Below are 23,195 nucleotides of genomic sequence, written 5' to 3'. Positions count from 1 at the left end.
ATCTACATGGTAGACACTCATCTACATGGTAGACACTCATCTACATGGTAGACATTAATCTACATGATAGACGCTGTGCTGGGTTAGACTGTTCCAAAACAGAGCACAATAGAGTCTCTAGTATCAAAGAGCTCACAGACTAAATAGGGGATGCAAAACTAGAAACAAATAATTATGAAAATTGTGATAAGGGAAATAATATACTCCTGGCTTTATGAAAACACAGAAATAACAATATGTGTGGCTTTATGGTAACTAAACAGTGTAGTCATACAGGAAACACTAAGACAGCAAATTTATTTTGTAACTCTTGTAAGATCAATTCATAAAGTATGATTCCAGCACTAAAATGCCTAGGAAAGGCTGTATATTAGACTGTGTTTAAGTTAAAATAAATTACAGTTACAATTTAAAAGATCTGTAAATTCAAACTTTTTTTCTTTACACCATTTAAAGTAATAATAGGGAACATCTGTTTGGTTAGATTTCATTCAGTACTTCAGAAGACTGGAGAGACTGGAGAGACTACTGATACTCCAGAACGGTGAACTCTTAGCATTAGTGCAGATCTTTCCACCAAACTCCAGACTGCCTTTATTAGTGCCATCTAGGAAAAGGCCAGAAAGGCCCTCTATAAAGAGAAGCTGACACACATTGGAAGGCACAATCGATAGTGGTTTATTAAGCCCTAAGTTGTAGAAAAGCACTGGAATTGGCTCCCTCTTCTCACAAATGGACAAAGTAAGGACCAGCAATAACCAATAATGTTCAGTGACTCTCCCCAAATCAAAAGCACCCATGCTAAAATGACTCACTGGAATAAAAATAGAAAAGTTGTAAAAGGAACATTTGGTGGGGGTGGAGACTAACTTTATCTCTGTTCTTACATCTATATAATATGAGCCCTAGAAACTATTATGCAGCTATAGAATAAATCTGGAACTATCAAAAATATTCCTTTTTAATACAAGTTTTGCATCCCATTAGGGCAGGGACTTCATTTTTGTTCGTCACATTTTCCCCATCTCAAGCCAAGTAAGTTCTAAGAAATATTTTTGAATGAATGAATAATGCATGAATGCATATTATGTAGAAGACTAGACTCAGGAGAATTTGGCAGCAAATCAACATACAATGTTTCTGCCCTAGTAGGGTATACAAGCAGACAAAAGTATTGCTTTGTATGAAGCAATTTTTTTTTTAAGTATCATAGGAATAAGGGGTTGGGAGAAATGGTTCCTTTAGCTAATGTGATTAGAGGGAAGGCCTCTGCAATGGAAAAAGTAGGTACTAGTATACAGATTTACTTAATATTTTGTATTTGCTATTTCAAGGTATTAACATATTCTGGCAACCACAGTTCCAATTTAAAGGCAGAGAAAAAGCTTAATGAGTTTATACAAGATTGTTTCAAGTAAAATGTATGTATATCAATCCACCTGTAAACAATGTGGAGGGGTTAGGTACACTGAGCCTTTGTGTGACTGAAAATCCCAGTATAACCTATCAGCTTCCATATCCCAAGTTCCTCTCTATTGGAGATTCCGTATCCACAGAGTCAACCAACCACAGATTGTGTAGTGCTCTAGTATGTTATTTATTGAAAAAAATCCCTCCATAAGTGGACTGCTGCTGCTGCTGCTGCTGCTGCTAAGTCACTTCAGTCGTGTCCGATTCTGTGCAACCCCATAGACGGCAGCCCACCAGGCTCCACGGTCCCTGGGATTCTCCAGGCAAGAACACTGGAGTGGGTTGCCATTTCCTTCTCCAATGTGTGAAAAGTGAAAGTGAAGTCTAGAGCAGTTCAAACACCTATTATTCAAGAATCAACTGTGTGTATATAGATATTACTAAAAATATTTCTGTACAAATTTTGCCCTGAATGTTTTATTCAAATAGAATTCATTTTAGACTTCTCAATCTGCCAATGTAAATCATTTTTCATACACACAGCTCCTCACAAAAAAACCTGTACAGCATTAATATAAAGATTTCTGAGAAGACTATGCTTAAGCACCAAAATATTCTTTAAAATAAAATGTTTTTTGAGAAGACATTTAGAACATCAGGCTCTTTATTAGGTTGCCAAGATGAAAGGTGGGTACTTTCAGTTGTTAAATACATGGCAGCACTTGTGTTTGATAGGGGCTGCCAATGACTTTCATTATATCTGTCAGTCAAATGGTAAAAAAGAAAAACAATCATTGAAATAAATCCTACACAACTGCAAACATTTGGCATGATAAGTGGTTTTAGTAGCCAATGGTGGCATGGATCCTCATGTTTTTTGGGTAGTTAGAACCCAAGAGTATTTCAGAGAAAGCACTATGTTATTTTCAGAATTTCAGTTATTTAATTTCTTGTAGCAAATGAAAGGAACAATCTCAGTGTTTGGAAAAATGAAACTCTCAAGACTTTTTTTTTTTTTTTTGGCTGCGCCAGGTCTTAGTTGCAGCATGCCAACTCTTAGCTGAGGCATATGGGATCTAATTCCTTGACCAGGGATTGAACCCAGATCCCCTGCATTGGGAGCATGGAGTCTTGGTGATTGTACTACCAGGGAAGTACTCCAAAAATGAAATTCTAAGATTTCTTTTTCTGCAGAGTGCAAAGTTCAAGTTAATATATGATATTATTTCAAATGACAAAAAAGAGACATTCACCAAAATTTAAATAGAATGTATCAATTGCAATCATGAAATCCACTCTCCCCAAAAAGTCAAATATTAAAAGCAGAGTAAATCACAAATTTCCTTGTGGTCTGCTTACACATTTTGTAAGTCTAATGCCTCTTTTGTTTCTAGTGGTATTTCTGAGTTTCCATTCATGTGCTTGTATGCTCAGTCAACCCCTTGGACTATAGCTCACCAGGCTCCTCTGTCCATGGGATTCTCCAGGCAAGAATACAGAAGTGAGTTGCCCCTTCCACCTCTAGAGGATCTTCCCAACCCAGGGATTGAGCCTGTGTCTCTTGTGGGCTCCTGCACTGGCAGATTCTTACCACTTGAGCCACTTGAGTTTCCTTATAAGCATTTAAATTTGGCATGAGGCTGAAAATGGGTTAGCATCTGTTGATGATGCTCTAAGTAGGGATATGAATTGTGAGCCCCTGATGAGAATGAGCCAATGACAATGACTGCCATTCTTTGCCGGCAACTCTGTCTTTTCCTACATCACTTTGGCTATACAGCATGGTTTCAACATCGTATCATAAAGAGTTTGTGTTGTAGTTTTAGGTTGTCTTTGTGTTTTGTTTTATTGCATATAGACAATAATATCTGTAAGAACATTATAAGAAGAGGAATAAGACAGGGGCACAACAATATATTGCAGCAAACAAAAACTAATAGAACAAACTAAAAACTAATTTCCAGGATAGGGAATGATAAGATCAAAGAAAAATGGTAAGAACTGCAAGAGCATTATGAAAAAGTAGCTCTCGACTCCTGGACTAAGTCTTAGAATTGCTAAAGAATCTTTGGAAAACAAAATCAGCATGTTTTTAAAGGCTTCAAAGTCCAAGCCCATGAGCCAAAAGGATTACAAAATTTGGTCAGGTGTGTCTTATTGAGTTGATACTTCCCAATGATAGATATTAATAAAAACTGCATTGGATTAAGAAATACAGTATCAGTATTTCAAGCTGAAATAAGAACTATGTTCATTCAGATTATGTCAACAACTAAGGTATAATAATGCAACTCACATGTTAATAGAAAAGCTATAGAAATCATGAAAATATCTTTGCTGTTGTTATAATCTGATATTCATACAAGTACTTAATAGTATGTTTCCTATGTTAATTATAAGCAAACACAGCTAAGAGAGATTCTAGTCTACATTTTAGAAACCTATAAACTCTTTTTATAAAAGACTATCATGGAAGAGGTTTTAATATTTATATTTGACATACTGAAAAAATATTTAGTAGCATTTAATTCTAAGACATCCAAAAATTACTTATAGAATGTTTTAAGAATTAAGAGTCAGGATCTATCTTTTCTTGGGCTAATCACTAACAAGCTATGTGAATTTGGAAATTTTAGTTAACTTTCTTAAAGTCAAATTTTCTTCTTTTCCAAAATGGAAATATGTTATAGGTCATTGAAATAATAAAAATAATATACTACTTGCAGACAGCATGGCACTTGATAACACATAGTATTATGAATAATATATTTTTTTAAATTATTAACCCACTGGAATATAACAAAAAAGAGTATTATTTAAAACTTTATATATATTTTAAAAAATTTTTCTCCAGGGTCTTCTCTGGTGGTCCAGTGGTTAAGAATCTGCCTGCCAGTGCAGGGTACACAGGCTCCATCTCTGGTTGGGGGCTAGTACACATGCCTCTGGGCAACAACTCCTGAACCCACACTCCTGTTTTCTACCACACAAGAGAAACCACCACAATGAAAAGCCTGCACACCACAACTAGAGTGTAGCCCCTGCTCACCGCAACCAGAGAAAGTTCGCACGCAGGAACAAAGACCCACTGCAGCCAATAAATAGATAGATAGATGATGATAGATAGACAGACAATAGATAAAGAAAAAAATTTTAAACCATTACTTATAAAAAAATCCTTCCTCTGTCTAGAATTGTAGTTCCTATAAAATACGAATCACAAGATTGGAAAATAATGGCAACTTTAAAAAAAGGCAGTGACTATTTCTATTTATAGGGGAATGCTAAGACAGAAAGAAGGAGGAGGAAATGGAGAAAGAGAATGATAAAAGAGCAGGAAGGCAAAGAGGAAGAAATGACTAGTCACTATAAAATATCAGATTATTATTGTATTCAAAGTATTTGTGGAAAAAAATCCTCTTGTTCCCAAATGCATTCTGTTAATGTCCTTTGAGCATGAGATATTTATGCAGGGTTCTACATATTACAGATTAACATTTTACGGTATCCTAAATTTATGCATTTTAAACAATTTCTGTGACACATTTCTTCTTTATCTTCCAATGTGCACACAAAAACAGCAGAATGGGAACTGCTTCCTTTACTAAGGGCAAACTGAGGTTGAAACAAAGATAACCTTTCTACTAATACTAAACCAGGAAAGATTATTAATAGATTTACAGTTGAGTGGTATGGCTTGGTCATAGTTTCTTCTTTAATACTCAAAAGGTGGAAGCTGACTATTCCTAACCATGGTCTCCATTTTCTGTATAAAGTAATGCCCAAAGAGGTCAGGGGTACTTGACTTGTATAGACCCATTTTGGAAATAGGAACAAAATTTTCTAAGCTGTTTGATATCAGGAATTATTTTCTCATAATCTACATATTCTCTGAAAAACAATATATCAAGTCTATGCACCCAAGGAGTAATATTTGGATTAACCTAGTGTGTCTGGTGCTAAACAAAGCTGAAATCTCTCTTAAATCCATGTAATCAAATTCATAATATAATACATAAAGTGGGTACTATCTGTTAAGTTAATTAAGCAGGGACACCATGACTGTAGAAGTCTATGTGCTATGGAGGTCTATGTAAACACACCAAAATCTAAGCCTGTGCCTCACAGTTATAAAATCAAAACACCAAAGACAGCCCATCAGAAACTGCCAACTAGGCTTTGAGCTGTAAGCAGGTGATAATTTCCTTACTTTGCTTCTGCTTTTTCTCTATAAAAGTTTCTCCCCAAGTAACTTTTGGTGGAGCCATCTTAACTGCTTCCGGTTTGGTGCTAATTCCAATAGTTTTTTTGCTCAAATTCCTAAGAATTTTGATATGTCTCAGTTTATCTTTTAACTTTCCTATTGTATCTTCAGCTGAATCTCCTGAGCACCCCTATAATTCTGAAAGTAACAATGAAAAAAAAAAAGAAAGTGTTAGTCACTTGATCATGTCCAACTCTGCAACCCCATGGACCTGGTCAGGATCCTCTGTCCATGTAATTCTCTAGGCAAGAATACAGGAGTGGGTAGCTAGTCACTTCTCCAGGGGATCTTCCTGACCCAGGGATCGAACCTGTGTCTCCTGCATTCCAAGCAGATTCTTTACCACCTGAGCCACCAAGGAAGCCCCAAGGTAACAATATCCTGCAATAAATTCCTTTATTGTACACATATTTTGTCACCAAATATAAGAGATGCACATAGTCTAAATATTCTGTAGAGTAACTTAATCAGAAGAGGCCTGGAAAAATTTTGTTCCAAATATTAGCAAAAAGAAAATGATCAACCTCATATTTCAGTAATGAAGATTTTCTAAGTTAAAGTTTTTCCTCTTTGTTTCTCAATATTAATGCTAGGGAAAATAAGTTCATTTGAGGAAAAAGGATGTATTCATGTTTAATTTCTTGGAAATAACATAATTCTACATAGGTCTTAATTTAGATATTATACAGTTTTGATCATTTTACCTCATGGCCTCATGAAGCTTGAGCTTCATTTATTTAAAAATTGCTTAATCAATTTTTAACAGAAAAAAATAAAACCTAAGAAAAACAACTCACATTCAGCATACTCTACACAATTGTTTCAAAGTAAGTGCCTTTTGATTGAAATTTGTGAAGTAATTGTTTAGAAATTTAAATATATACAGATGTTGAAGCTGAAACTCCAATACTTTGGCCACCTGATGCAAAGAGCTGACTCATTTGAAAAGACCCTGATGCTGGGAAAGATTGAGGGCAGTCGGAGAAGGGGCCAACAGAGGATGAGATGGTTGGATGGCCTCACCGACTCAATGGACATGAGTTTGGGGAGACTCCGAGAGTTGGTGATGGACAGGGAGGCCTGGCGTGCTGCAGTCCATGGGGTCGCAGAGAGTCTGACACGACTGAGCAACTAAACTGAACTGAAACTGAAGATATAAAGTATGAACTTAAGGTAAATTTTTCTGAGTAACACTGATTTCAGGTATGTCCTTATTATTGTATATAAAGATCTTAGAACAGGAATGTTTGAGAGTTCAGGAGCTTCTAAGTTTGGTATATATACTTCCTATCTCAAAAAAAGGATATAGTGATATACCACTGAGAAATTCACCAGCTTAAATATCTGGAAATTCTAAAGGATTTGCTCAGGGAAATGTTTATTTCTGATGGAAAGATGAATCAAGTCACAAACATTCCCTTTGCCATTTCTGGATTACACAGTCTTTAGTTGCCATACCATAAAATTAGACACCATCTGAAGTGTAGGTATGTTTCAGGAAATTATAACACAACTCCTCACAAACTCTTCACAGAATTTTCTATTGTTTATCTGACACTTGGATTTGCAACTGTAAAATGAGTTTCAAACTGATGAAAAATGCAGGAATTTATTTCTAGAGTATTAAGTGAAAAAGTAGTGTGCAAGTAATTAATTAGTAAAGTAAAGGACATTTTAATATTCTCTAATGGTAAAAGTATTATACTGTGCTCTCGTTTATTGCGCTGTATGATTTGTAATGTGTTCTACCACAAGCTCACTTTGTATATAAAACCGAGGAATTTGTTTCAGCTGGATTGCCAGTGGAAAGAGAATTGTGGAAATAAGTCACAAAGGCAATGTTAATAAGGGGCAGAAATTCAAGCTCTGATAGTACATTTTGTACCCAGATATAGCAGAGAACTTTCCAATTAGAGCCAACAAGTAGAAAGCTGATAACTCCAAGATGAGATTTATAGGGAGAGGTCAGCAGCCTATAATGAGAATTTGGAGCACATACATCCAGCTGTAACACCTTTAGTATAAGTATAGCTTCTAATGGCAAAAGCTAATGGCTCCATGACAATAATAAATAATAGTGAGAGAATATTCTAGCCTCAGGCCTCAGATAGGAAACTCGGGTGGTATTATACGATTTTCAATAACACTAGCTGAAGGAGAGTTCTAAAGAGGTAGTTTCATTCCTGAAGAGCATCAGCTACACTAGAATTTGGGAAATCACAATAGGTAAGGAACAATCTTTCAGCTGAATCCCATCCTTTCCTCAAAGGAATTTACATTTAGGCTTGTCCTCACAAGGAAGACAGAAGGAAGGAAAGGATGGAAGGAGGGAGGAAGGAAGGGAATCACTCCTCATATTCCCATCCCTCACTGTATACCATTCAATACAAATTGAAAAGGAAATGATCCTTCAAAGCATTAGAATTCACTTTGTGTGTGTACCTACCAAGACACTCTTGAAGCACTCGTAATGTATACAGTGTGTGTTGGGATACCTGGAGTTGCACCCTGCACAACCTACAAGGTCATTTACATGCAGCCCTGAAGTAACAGTTAAGAACATGCACTCAGGAGTTGGCAGATCTGAAATCAAGTGATCCTAACCCTGTGACTGTGGGCAAGTTAAAGAAACTGGCTAAGTTTAGTTTCCACATCCATGAAATGGAGATAATAATATGAACCACCACCAAAGGTTACTGGAACAATAAATGCAAATAAAACACAAAGGACACTGCCTGGCAGATGTGAGTAAGCTATAACACTCATTTAATTTATTATCACCACAGAGCAACTTTTGTGGTAAGTGTCACAAAAGTATATGGAGCTATGTGCTTGAATATGACTGAATATGAGGCCCCTCGAATTTTAGGCTTCAAACCCCATTGCTAAACATTAATTAGCCATATCTAACCTTTACCATGAAAACATATATAATATGACATGCCTTTGTGATCTCATACTAACTGATAAGGCTAGTACTCTGCTAGGTCTAAGTATCTGTAACCTTAGTAACCACACTGCACAAACTGCACATCCCCAAGTGCCACAGCTTCCCCAGAGCCCAAGAAAATAGAACAGAGCAGGGTAGGGTAGAACTCATAATAGCAAATATAAGCACAGTGATGTATTAACCAAGAAGACAGCCTAGTTTTATAAAAAGAAAATAAAGTACAAGCGTGCTGTAGATTTTTTTTTTTTGAGCATTTGTACAAGGACCAGGAAAACATAGTTGGAAGTCTCATCATATCGACCCCAAGACTGACAGCAAACTTATTATTCTTCAGTGCAGCCGAGGCCTAGAAGTCAGGTAGATTATTAACAGCAAGATGGATCCTTCACCTTTAGGTAACTTTCATACAAACCCTTGTCTCTTCCTAATGCCAATGCCTATCAGCCCATTAATCACAGCAGCCTCTTCCCACAGTTCTCTCTTCAAATCTTACTCCCCAAGTGTGTCTCAGCCCAAATTCCATCTGTATTTAGTTGCTACCTTTCAGTTGAATTCCATCACACTGCTGGCTGCTCCTCTTGCCATTTTACAAATGAAAAAGAAATATGCTGTTATTCCAGTAAAACTGCAGTGGTTCTTAACCTGGGTGGTTTTGTTTCCCCGAGGATGTCTGGCAATATGTGGAGACTTATTTGGCTGTCACAGCTGGGAGGGTGCTACTGGCTTCCAGTGGACAGAGGCAGTGCCAGGACTGTGACAGGCATGGGAGGTTCCCAGAGCTCCAAATTTAAGGAGGCACTTACTCACTCTTAGGGTTATCCACACTCAAGATTAAAGTTCACATGACCCCGAGAGTGATTGCCTCCTTAAACACCATGGCCTACCTGCTTCCCTTGCCTCCCTCTAGCTTAGCCCTGGTTGAGGCCAGGGCTGCCTCTAAACATCCCCCAAAAAGGAATTATCCAGTCCAAAATATCAATAATATCGAGACCAAGAAACCTAGATCAGTTTAAAGAATCTAAAGAAAATCAAGGTTGGAAACAGGATTCCCTCCCTTTTCCACTTTGTTACAAATTTAAATGCACACTTTCTTAAATGTAACATCTCTAATAGTGAAGTAATACCAAATTCTAACACTTAGCTTCAATCTGTTTTATTCTCAGGGCTTCCCAGGTGGTGCTGGTGGTAAAGAATGCCTGCTGATGCCTGAGACATGGGTTCCATCCCTTGGGAAGATTCCCCTGGAGGAGGGCATGGCATCCCACTCTAGTATACCTGCCCAGAGAATCCTCTGGACAGAGGAGCCTGGTGGGCTATAGTCCACGCAGTCGCAAAGAGTCGGACACAACTGAGAAACAGCACGCATGCTCGAATTTTACTCCAATGCACATAAACCACAATGGAGGTAAATTAATTCAACCTTCTCTTTCCTGGCCTATGTACTTAGGCCTCAGTTTTCTCTCTGCTAGTGTATCTTTCACTCAACTCATTTACTTCTAAGGCTCAGATGCAAAGCTACCTTCCCATCAACATGCAACTCCTCCCTTCTCAGATCTGTTTCTCTCTCTTGTGTTTCTTTCTTTATACTTATATTCCACTATAGTCATTTATTTGTTTTTTTTTTAATTCTCCCTATCCCTGATCCAACCCCTCCCACCAACCCACATACACACATACATATAAACATGCAAACACACACACACACTCATTTAACCTTGCAATCATGAATCAGATTTTCTTTATATATATATATCCACAAAAACCTCTATGTATTAGAGTACTTTGAGTAAAGTACTTAATGTATGTTTGAAATGAATTAGTGAGGAATTTATATACAATAATATTAATAATACAGCATGAACCATAATATTTCCTATTGATTATCTGAATCTTACTATAACTGCATTACTAGGCCTTATTAAATCCAATACCAATTTTTCTTCTCCTGGCAGATGTCACCATCTATTTATTTATTTTTTTGGTTGTGCTGGGTCTTCATTGCTGCACAAGCTTTTATTTAGTTTTAGTGAGTGGGAGCTACTCTTCGATCTGCTGCATAGGCTTCTCATTGTGGTGGTTTCTCCTGTAACAGAGCACAGACTCTAGGGCATGCCAGCATCAACAGTTGCAATCAGAAGTTGCAGCACATGGGCTCAGTAGTTGCAGCTTGCAGGCTCCACAGCACAGGCTAAGTAGTCGTGGTGCACGGGCTTAGTTGTTTCGTAGCATGTGGGATCTTCCTGGATCAGGGATCAGTGTCTCCTTGCAGTGGCAGGCAGATTCTTTCCCACTAAGCCACCAGGGAAGCCTCTGTCTCCATCTATTTCAGGTTTGATTTCCCAGAATTCTTGAGGTTTATGTTCAGTAGGTAACTGACTTGACATTTTGCTACAAACAAAAGCTCAGAATGGAATGTATTTTCTTCCCAAAGGCCTATTCTAGCAGCAGAAGAGCTTATATCTTTGCCTGAGCTATAAGCCTAAACTCAGGAAGAAAATAAATCCAATTCCTAATAACTGTTGAAGAAATAGCCTTGTAGTATATCAAATTCTTCAGGAATCCAAACTGATGCAGCAGGAAAACACATTTCCATCAATCTCTACCTCACCCTCAACCTTAAAACTAGTCTAAATTTAAAATTTCTAAGTTTGAATTTTAATCAAAAGTAAGCTCACTACCTAAGTATTTAATACATAGCTATAAATATCTCCTGTTTAAAAAGAATACAGTAAACATACAGTCAAGTCTTCCAGCTACTTGTCCTCGAAACAAATGTATTATATTTTATATTTTTATGTGACTTGACAAAAAGGAAACTGAAGTTCTTCCCCCATGGATACCAAGAAACCACTGATTTTAATCATTTAATCCTTTTATGAGAGAATTAGCTTAATGTTCAGCACTTGGAAAGGTACAAGTCTAAATTTACAAGTTGATTATGAAACAGTTATTGTGAAAAAATTATTGAAGATTAAACGCATATATATTCCATCAATATAATAACTTTCAAAACTTTAAGTCACAAAGTCACTCTGTTAGGTTTTCTCATCGTACTATGTGATTCTATGCTAGTAAGAATCATTTTCATTGTTTAGTCCACAGCCATCAATTGGGAGAAAGGAGATAACTTATCTGGAGCACCCCAGTCTGAGCCGAGAAATCTCAATGTGTGTTTCATTTGTTACACAACAATCCTGCCAAGAGAGGTTTCACCACCAGGTTTTTGCAGGTAAGGAAACAATTTCAAAGAGGTTTGCAAGGTGCCAATTTTAATAACACTAGTAAACAGTGTTTCTGAAGTATGATCTTCCAACTATGTCAAAATACTGTTCAATATTACATTTTAATCAATGAAAGGCATAAAATCTGTTCAGTTTGAGTGTTTCACTAGTTAACCAATATATGCCACTTAATGTAGAGCACCAAGCAAGGACTGAGCTTCCCTAAGAGGAAAGGTATCCCATCAAGGAAAGAGACCACCACAGGGAGCCATCATTCTGTTGGAGGATTAGTGGTGTATAAAAAATGAAAAGGGACTTTCCTGGTGGCTATAAGCAGTGAAGAATCAGCCTGCCAATGTAGGAGACACAGGTTCAATCCCTGATTTGGGTTAAAACACACACATACACACACAGAAATGATGTGTTTTTTCCTCACTACTTAGTGGAGGAGATAGACATATAAGTAGACAATTATAGTCAAATGTGCTAAAAGTTACAACAGGGGTAGATTAAGTTCTTATGAAAGCAATACATGCTTCATATGGGACTGGCATGATTTCATAGAGGAAATGAGAATTGAATTGAGTCATGAAACACACACAGTTCGGAGAAGGTTTGAGAAGTCAGTTCGGATATAAAGAGTAGAATGTTCAGAGGCATGATTCCTGATCTAGCTCATGATGGCCCTGATCACTGGATACATGATCAGAAGGGGCAGGAATGGAGACTGAAAACATATGATGCTGGTGCTTGAGAGCAAAAGGAAAGCAAGGAAAGTTGAGGATAACAACAGTAAAGGGAGTTCAATATAGGTTTGGAAGCATGAGAAAAGGTATGATTAGATTTGTTTTTCAGTAAAATTCCTTTGATAGCAATATGGAGAATTACAAAACAGCATAGAGAAGAACTGCAGTGTAGTTTAAGTGGGAAATTGTAAACATATGTAAAGTAGCAGCATCAGGAATGGGAACAAATGTTGGAATCAAGGATATAGCTCCAGTCTTAAGGGTTTGATAAAAATTGGTTGTATTAGATGGTAAGAAATGTCCTGGACGACCTTGGTGTTCCCAGTGTGGAAGATTGGGTGGCTATTAATGGGTCTGCAATATCTGCACAGTGTGAATGGAAGGACACCATACAGGCAATAGTTATACAGCACTGCAATAAGAGGTCAGTTAGGGAAAGACTTGTAGACCAGAAACCACCAGCTTGTCACTGAAATTATGAGCAAGGCAAGACAAAAGCAGAGGTTTTATAAATAATCAGTGTTAAGTGACAGAGAAAGTAAAGCCTGGGAAAGAAACCAAGGCAGGGAGGAAGACTGTCTAAAGGTATAAAAATGTATTAATAAGAATGGGAACTGGGTGAACATGACTAGATTTATCCAAATAAAGTACCCATATTTAATTATAACTTCCTCTGAAGGTTTGTGGGCAAAAACATTTTTTTACTTTAAAGTAAGAAATTTCTTCAGGAAGTTAAAGTTTCTCTCCAGTAAAATGAATGACAAACATCAGACATAAAATAAATAAATAAAAACCAAAAGATAGGTACACACGATACACATACAGAGCTAACTGCATAACATAGTTTACAGAAGAAATGGATTTTCACTTTATAGCTCAGGGCTTCCCTGATAGTTCAGTTGGTAAAGAATCCACCTGCAATGCAGGAGACCTGGGTTCGATCCCTGGGTTAGGAAGATCCCCTGGAGAAGGGATAGGCTACCCACTCCAGTATTCTGTCCTGGAGAATTCCACGGACTATATTGTCCATGGGGTCGCAAAGAGTCGGACACGACTGAGTGACTTTCACACATCACATACTCATTTTTAAGTTACCAAGGGCCTAGAAATAGCTCAGAACATAACTGTATGTACTAATTTGTGGAGAATTAGGCTGAGTCCAGACCTTTACTTTTATGTCACGTGTTTATGTCTTAAAAAACAAACAAAACCACCAGAAAGAAAAAAAGTCAAAAACCAAAAACAACCTCAGGCATTTAAAAGGATAGCGAAAATGATTCCTTGAAATGTTTTAGGATTTCCTAGAATTATTTAGTCAAAGAATAAAACTTTCTTCTATAAAATATTTATGATTCTACTTCTATAATCTGCAATTACAGCTACTAACATATTCTGTTTTATCTCATTTTTGCTCCTCCTATATAATAGGGCTTCATATATAACAGATTGTCAACAAGTATATGACTGGACTTCTCTGGTGGTACAGTGGATAAGAATCTGTCTGCCAATGCAGCGGACACAGGTTCAATCTCTAGTCCAGGAGGATGCCACATTCTGTGAGGCAACTAAGCCCATGTGCCACAAGTACTGGAGCCCACTCAGTCTAGGACACTTGAGTCACAATAATGAGCTCCTGTGCTGCAACTACTGAGCCTGGATGCTGCAGAGAGGCCACAGCAGTGAGAAGCCTGTGCACTGAAACACAGTAAGCCCAGCTCACCTCAACTAGAAAAAGCCCACGCACAGTAACAAAGACTTAGTGAAGCCAATAAATAAATAAATAAATGAAATAAGTATATGATTAATTGCTGTAGGAAAATTTTCAGGTATAAGATGCTACATAATATAGCTCAGTCAATGTATTTTTTTTAATCTATCTTTTTAGGTAACAATTCTACTATTCAAGTAAGCTTACATTCATGATAAGTTGCTTCAGTCATATCTGACTCTTTGCAACCCTATGGACTGTAGCCCACCAGGCTCCTCTGTCCATGGGATTCTCCAGGCAAGAATACTGGAGCGGGTTGCCATGCCCTCCTCCAAGGGATCTTCTTGACCCAGGGATTGTCCTTTTTGTCTCCAGCATTGGTAGGCAAGTTCTTTACCACTAGTGCCACCTGAGAAGCCCCACTATTCAATTATATTTTTATATAAAATAAACAATATTAAAAATGTTTTTCCCAAACTGACAAATTGTTTTGTTTCTATTTCACCAATCTATATTAGGCAAATTTGCTATTGCCTTTCTTTCTTTCAACCTGCTTCTCGATGATGAAGGAACACACCTAGGTAGACCTGCTAGGAACATACCTAGGTACCACATGATCCTAACCCCAGGCCACAGCCAATTAGAAAGTAGCCACTATATCCAAGGCACTACTCTTGCTTTTTACTCTTCATATGCAGTCACTCATTTAACCCTCATCATAACTATGAGGTAGGGACTATTATCATCATTCTCATTTACTGAAGAAGAAAGTGTCACAGAATCATGAAGAAAGTTTCCTAGGATTACAAGGCTAGAAAGATTTGGAGCTGAGCTTCAAATCCAGCCAGTCTAGCTGCATCTGCATGCAGAACCACTGATCTAACCATTGCAGCATATTTTCCTTAAATAGTATACTACCATATTACCATCTATAGGTACGGTGAAGACAAGTTTATCTTCTGTCTCAAAAATCTGAAGTGATACATGGAGAGACTGAGTCAGTGGGACGGTGCTGGACACTGAAAGTGTGAGGTAATTTTGCACTGCAACAGAAAGGAAAATCAAAAGACTATGGGGAAGATCAGGCCTGTGTTACCATTCCAGCCAGACCTAACAGACTTCCTGAAATTAGCCTCCAAGAAAAGTCCCCTGGTTTTCCAATTACTGAGTTTATTACTTAATTTGTACCAGTCTCTGTCCTTTACAGTATAAAAATCCCTCCATTGAAAGCAACTAAAAAATGTACATAAAAAAGGATAGAAGTTTTATGTACATAAAAGTAGCATTTTTTGGTACATAAAACTAGAAAGAAAGTAAGAAATATCCAGTAAATGAAACTATCTGAAAGGGGAAACCAAGTGGTTAAGACTACTTTATTCAGGTTTCCTCTTGGGACATTTGATGAAATAGGTAGACCTGGACTTGAGATTTCACAGCCTTTGGGTGTTTGCAATAGATCACACAACCCAAGGTCAGCCAGAGATGGAAAGTCTAAAGGGTGATATGCCCTCCTGTGACCCAATAAAACTATCGTCATTGTACCAGAAATAAGTTTGCAAGCTTGCAGGCAACTGCAAAGGAACCAGTCTGCCTCTAAATTTGGCACTGGTGATAGGGAACAAAAAAATATCACCTGACGATTCGTGACCAACAGTAATCCCTCACATGACTTTGCCCTCCAATTTCATACTACCAAGGTGGTTCAAACATCTAAAAACAGCTTATAGTATTAGGTAATGCCCCTGACCCAGGAAAAAGGAAATACAAATTCTCTCAACTAGAAATCCAACTTAGTTAAAGTTTCAAATAATTCTCAAATGATGAACATCCAAGTGACACTAATTGGCAAGGCATTATTAAGCAAAAACCAGAAGAAACTACAGATGTATAATCTGGTCCATAAATACATTAGATAGCTAAATTAAACATATAAATTGAGTACATTTTAAATAGGAAAGGATTAAAATATAATTAAAGGGTAAGGGACCATGAAGAACTGTGTAAGAACTAAACATTAAAAAAAAATTTTCCAAAATATAACTTACTAAAACCAAACAAAAGCAAAGCAAAGCAAATGGATAAAAAAAATATAAAACTTCCAATAGTGGTTAGGGGAAGGGGAGGAGTGACGAGGGGATGATAATCAAAGAATAAGACCAGGAAGATGCACATAGGTAAGTTTCGATTTTTGTTAATGTTCTAATTCTTGAATTGGTTGGTGAGTTTGTTAGTTTTAATTATATTAACATAATTAAATATAGCTATGAATGATGAGAGCATGTCACAACCTAAAGATTATGATTAGTCTTTAATTCAATTCTGAATACTTGAGGCCAAAAGACAAACAATAAATCAGTATATATTTTAAAAACAATTACAATAATTCATCACAATAAAGTAAAAGTTTAAAATCATCTCAAAATTCTTCTACCAAATTAAGAACTGAAGAAAAATGCCTTAATCTGGTATCTATAACAATAAAAACTAAACAAAAACCTGTAACATCATACTTAATGCTAGCAGTTTGAGAGGTTAGATAGAATATGTGATTTTAAAAAAGCAATATACATAGTATCCTCAAGGAATAGTTCTTTCTTTATAACAAGCTATACCAAATCCTTCATAGATTAAAAGCAAATAGAGGCCATGAAAGAAGACATGAATGAATAGAGATAAATCACTCTCATGAATTAAAAGTTTCAATATCATAAGTAGATGCATGGATTCAACTGCAATGAAAAGTCCCATTTTTTTAACCTGAAATATATTTAAAGATCAAAGGCCAAGAATAGCAAAGTTATTTCTGAAACAGAACCAAAGGAGTAGTATGTGCATGAGTAAATATCAAGGCTCATTATAAAGCTGTGGTGACTTGACAGTGAGAGGCACTAGTACCAAAATAGATGAATTCATCAAGGAACACAACAGAAAGTCAGGAAACGCACATACACTCACAAATTATTTTAATTTCAAAACTAGTGTTATCAATCAGTAGGGAAAAAAAAAAAACTGTTGCTCTAGGCCAACTCATCATCCATACGGGAAAATATGAGACTAAATTTTCCCCTTACATCCTGAAGAAAAATGAACATAAGGTAAACATAATCACCCTTCCTGATAAAACAATGCCACAGCTGAGCTAGCCAATACAATAGTCAATTGCCACAAGAGGCTGTTTAAATTCAAATGTAAATTAGTTGAAATTAAATTTTAAAATTTAGCTCCTGAATCACACCATTCACATGTCAATTGCTCAGCTGTAACATGTAGTTAGTGGCTACCATATAGGGCAGTGGCAAGTATAAAATAGTTCCATCATTGCATACAAGTCTATTGGACAGAACCAAGAGACATTTACAATAGTATCTTTGACCTTGGGGCCAGGAAAGGATGTATTATTAAGCAAGGAATAACAAATTAAACAAACAAAAAAAAGGTGAAAATAACTGATGAATTTAGCTATTAAGATTCAGCACCATTTATCAAAAGACGCTATATAGAAAATAAAAAAGAAAGCCTTAACTTGAAGGAAGGTATATATAATATCTATATACATATGTAATTTATTTATATGTATACATAAAGAATACATGAGGTATATAAAGACTCTTCCTAACCAACACAAAGATAATCATATAGAAAACTGATTAAAAAATATATCGGGTACTCCATTCTGTTTGATGACCAAAATAAATACAGTCTCATTTATCCTATCAATATATGAAATAGATCAGACTGAAATGTTTGACAAATTTCTGTGTTCTGTTTTAAATCAGCAAGAGTAGGAGGGGGACAACATATTTTTCAGCCTAGAAGGAAGATTACACTGGTTTGGACAGTATCACAGCAACATATAAGTAGGCTGATAATAATGTTTGAACATGTAATTAAATAGATATTTTTAATGTTAGCTTATCCTTTATTAAAAGACAGTTCTCTAGCTTAGTTAACAATTTATCTTTACCTTACTTGAGCACACACACTTGGGAGGCACATAGGATATTTATGCCAGTGTAAAATGTGTTGGTAATGAGGGAATTAATTTCATATTTGTTTCAATCCAAAGAGTCAGAGAACACAAGATGTATGTGACTGGGGGGTGGAATGGAAAATGTAGATAAAGTCGCAAATATGAGGAAATACTGAAAATACAACTGAAATGCAATTTCCTCAATGCAAAGACAAATTTCTATCCCTGAATTAACATGAGTAGGTATTTCTTTGTGTACCATCCACTTCCTGACCCTTGCCCCAATGGAGAGAATAAAAAAAAAGAAAATCATACTTTCCTACCTTCTGTATAGAAAAAAGAAGTTTCATATTTAAAAAAAAAAAACAAATTTACAAAACTTGTGTTTATGTACCTTAAACACTGAAACAAAACTATACTCATACCACATACCCAAGTTGTCTAATTTGAACTAAGTCTTAGTTTTAACCAAACTGTAAAAGAAACAATTAAGGAATTTGGGCCTTTTATTGTGGTATATTAAAAAACAACAAAAATACTAAACAACTTCAAAAAAAGTTTAAACTAACTATTAATTAGCATCACAATATGTCAAACAGTAACGTGATAGTTTGATCATACACAGCCAAGGCAGTATGAGTCCATGCCAATGATTCTAAAAGTTGACTCTGTTTGCCAGAAAGAAACAAACAGTGCAGAACAGTCTGTGTGTAAATTTCAAGAAACTATGATATGATTTCACCTCTCAAGGTCCTTGTAATCTAAGAACGAGAAAAAACAATTGGCAGCTTGGCAATTCTGATACATCTAAATAGCATTAGACATCTTCAAAAATAAATGGGACATTTGAGTCAGATTAAATATTAGAGGACATGTGAGTATTACTAGTCATAATTAGGAAGAGTTCATGCCATGAATCAGGATTATGGACCCACTGATGGAAATGCATGATGGGTGATAACCTTAAATCTAGGTAAGGTTGCAGCCACCACCATCATGATCTACAAGCTTCTCGGCCAAGGAAATTTATTTATTAGAAAATAAATGTGTTTATCAGAAAGTTATTCGTTAGAAAATAAATACAAATTTAAGTTGTTTTGCTAGTTGCTTTATAACCACAAAAAACTAGCACAGAGAATGCCCTGTATAAAACAACACAATAAACGTTCAAAGATCAAGGTGTTTCCTTAGGCAAGGCTGTAGACTTCAGTCTCTAGTATTTGAAATTTAGGCTGTAGTCCTTGTTTTTCGACAGATCTCTGACTGTGTGGCACAGTTCATGCTTTTAACCAGATTTTAACAGGAGAATGGCCACTTGGCCTGGGGAGAAACAGATGAAGTGTTTGATTTCATGGATTGTTTCAAGGATTCCTCTACCCAGAGAAGACTGTAAAGAGCATAGTGGCGTTCTAGTACTCACAGAGAACTAGGGTTCCAGAGATTTCTACAATCAGTATTGTGAAGCCAAGCACAAAGCAGCCCTAAGAACAGAAGAACACGAGGTTGGGAGACGCAAGTTCATGAACGCAGGCAGGTAAGTCACATTGAAAGAAAACAGATCTAGACTTGAGGGAGCTACAGTGGAAACCCATGGGTCAACCATGTGGACCAAGTCTTAAATGTTGTTGAAAAATACTGCTAAAAGCTAATCCCTCCTTTAGTTTAATGGGGCACCCCATTCCAGCTTAGCCTCACTGCTTCCAAGGATCCTGAGCAGGGACTATTTAATTACATAGTCTGCCTCTATTCAGATTGATCTGTAGAGCCAAATTACACTTGAGTTGAGCTTGCAAATATAATCAGTGGGCCAACTGCATAGCTAAGGAAAGCCAAAGAAAGGCTGTAGATTCAGACACTGGTGTGAAGCACAATTTTTCAAAGTAATATTATGAATAATAATAAAATATTATAAATATTTCTCCCAGTTTGGAGGGGGTGAACTTTAGTACATAATTTTATGTTCTGATCAATAATCCAATATGATTCCCTTCTGAGATGTATTCTTATTGTATATTTTATTTTTCTTCCTCACAAAAGTTTGCTTCCTACTTCCTCCACTGCTACACATGCCCTGATTCATTTTCTTGTGAATTTTTTTTCTTGCCCTTCAAAGCAGACACACATGTCTAATTCAATACTGTTTTTATAGTAGTAAAATTACAGATATTGTTCTTTCTGCAAAACCGAGAACAGGAAGTGATCAGAAAGACCTTCATCATCAACTTCCCTAGCTAATAAAAATGCCAAGAAAAATGTTATAACTTCTTGAACACCACATAGCAAAAACTGTTCTAAATCTATAAGTGAGGCACTCGGTTGATGCCTGCATCCTTAATATTAATTCCAATGCAGATCACATTGTACTGTTTTCATATGCAATATTTTATAAACACATCTCATTATAAATTCAGTAATTGCTTGGACCTGTTCAGAAGAAAGGGTTTTCATATGAAGCAGTAAATAATTTCCAAGTTGATGTGTTGTGCTTTGCATCTAGGGTCCCAACTATGAATCTATAATAACACTCAGAGTTCTTCATGTAGGGAAAACCTAGAATAAAGTGAATAATGAAATCGATCTCATGGGCAGGTTATCTATGTTTGCAAGATATCAAAATTCACTCAGTTTGGTTTAAAGAAAGGGCTTCCCAGGTGGCGCTAGTGGTAAAGAATTGCCTGCCAATGCAGGAGGAGGAGTTCCATTTCTGAATCAGGAAGATTCCCTGGAGGAGGGCATGACAACCCACTCCTGTATTCTTGCCTGGAGAATCTCATGAACAGAGAAGCCTGGCGGGCTATAGTCCATAGGTTCACAAAGAGTTGGACATGACTGCAGCGACTTAGCATGAACACAGGGACAGCTTTAGGAAAAGAGGAAGAAAAACAAAAACAGGATCAACACAGAACTCGGCTGCAGAGTTGTTAGGCAGCTGCCTTCTCTGTCTGTATAGAGCCCTGAATGGTTCAGATGCTGAGTATAAGCTAAAAAATAAAATGAGAACTCCCAGGTTAGAATGTCTAGTCACAAATATTATCTCCATTATTTATGATCTTTGTGAACTTTGTGTGGGTGCCTGGTTGCTAAGTCATGTCCGACTCTTTGCAACCTCATGGAATGCAGCCTTCTGGACTCCTCTGTCCATGAGAATTTCCAGGCAAGAATACTAGAGTGGGTTGCCATTCTCTTCTCCAGGGAATCTTCCTGACCCAGCGATGGAACCCCTGTCTCCTGCATCTCCTGCATTAGCAGGTAAATTCTTTACCACTGAGCCAGTTTAAGAATCTGCCTGTCAAGGCAGGGGACACAGGTTCATCCCTGGTCCAGCAAGATCCCACGTGTCTTGGGCAACTAAGCCTGGGTGCCACAACTACTGAAGCCCAAGCACAGCACCCTAGAACCTGTGCTCTGCAATAAGAGCAGCCACTGTAATGAGAATCCTGCACACCGCAAGGAGAGAGACCCTCAGCATAGCTACAAAGACCCGGCATAGCCAAAAATACATAAATAATTTAAAAAAAAAAAAAAGAAAAGCAGTAGCAGCACTATTCTTACAGTATTAGACAAGATACCACAGATAAAGTGCTTAGAATAGTGTCTGAGACAGTATGCACTCAATAAATGAAAGTCATTATGATAACATCATTGTAATTGCTTGTCCTGAGCATTTGCTCCATCTCTCTCTGCCTGGCAGCTTCCTCTGTTTGCCCAGGCCAAACAGCCACTAGATCAGAGTTACCAATTTCTTACAACTTCAGTGCCCATGATTTCTGATTTCCTCAGCCCACATCTCATGATGTACACATGGTTATCCTCACTGGGTCTGCAGATTTCCTTAGGATCTGTCAGCAGAGGTTAAAGACCTCCCTTTCTGATATGAATGTTTCCAATTCACAGATTAATAAAATTCACAGGTGTTTTCCCTCTTAGGCAATATTGAAATAAGCTAACAAATGAAACTGGCTAAGAAAAACATGAGCTACTTGTAAGATGCTAAGTTCACTGTATGCCTGCACACCTATCAATGGAAGCTACATAATCACTTTTAACAGATTTAGTAGGATTAACACATGGGGTGAAATATTGGGTTTAAATAACCTCTAAGTTTGAGTGCATGATTCAATTTACACAGACTATAAAATTGCAAGTCTTCAATAAAAGTCTGCAATATAAATTTGTGTGTGCTCAGTCACTTAGTCATGCCCAACTCAGGCTCCCCTGTCTGTGGGATTCTCCAGGCAAGAATACTGGAGAGGTTGCCATTTCCTCCTCCAGAGGATCTTCTCAACCCAGAGATCGAACCCATGTCTCTTGTGTCTCCCGCATTGACAGGGGGATTCTTTACCAGAGTCACCTGGGAAGCCCACAATTTAAATTTGCCTTCATTAAAATCCTACTAATCTAAAAAGGAAGAGGGTTTACCTCACACATCAGATTAGGTAAAGACTAAATGTCCACTTCAAGAGAAAGTATCTGGTAAAATCTTCAAGTATAAGAAGTCACTCATAGACTTTAAATGTTCATTTAGATACAACCAGTCCATTCTGAAGGAGATCAGCCCTGGGATTTCTTTGGAAGGAATGATGCTAAAGCTGAAACTCCAGTACTTTGGCCACCTCATTCGAAGAGTTGACTCATTGGAAAAGACTCTGATGCTGGGAGGGATTGGGGGCAGGAGGAGAAGGGGATGACAAAGGATGAGATGGCTGGATGGCATCACTGACTCGATGGACATGAGTCTGAGTGAACTCCAGAAGTTGTTGATGGACAGGGAGGCCTGGCGTGCTGCGATTCACGGGGTCGCAAAGAGTCGGACATGACTGAGCGACTGAACTGAACATGTAAAATCACCTCCACTCCAGTACTCTTGCCTGGAAAATCCCAGGGACAGAGGAGCCTAGTGGGCTGCCATCTATGGGATCGCACAGT

At 37.2% G+C, this 23,195-nt stretch overlaps 1 protein-coding gene across 2 annotated transcripts in view; it reads right to left on the bottom strand.

The window, feature by feature from the left end:
• Nucleotides 1-23,195, bottom strand: part of SLC16A7 (solute carrier family 16 member 7) — a 197,992-nt gene that overhangs the window by 154,588 nt on the left and 20,209 nt on the right. Inside the window, exon 1 of one of the 2 annotated variants that reach the window (XM_040233115.1) lies at nucleotides 9,165-9,312. The exons of the other annotated variant lie outside the window; for it this stretch is intronic. The gene's annotated coding sequence lies outside the window, so the exon portion shown is untranslated. Of the gene's footprint in view, nucleotides 1-9,164; nucleotides 9,313-23,195 lie in introns of those variants that run through there. 2 annotated transcript variants of the gene reach the window in all.

The sequence above is a fragment of the Oryx dammah genome, unplaced genomic scaffold (genome assembly GCF_014754425.2).
Source record: "Oryx dammah isolate SB20612 unplaced genomic scaffold, SCBI_Odam_1.1 HiC_scaffold_29, whole genome shotgun sequence".
NCBI lineage: Eukaryota > Metazoa > Chordata > Mammalia > Artiodactyla > Bovidae > Oryx > Oryx dammah.
Note: the sequence above shows the minus strand (reverse complement) of the source record. Positions and strands in the feature narration are given on the sequence as shown.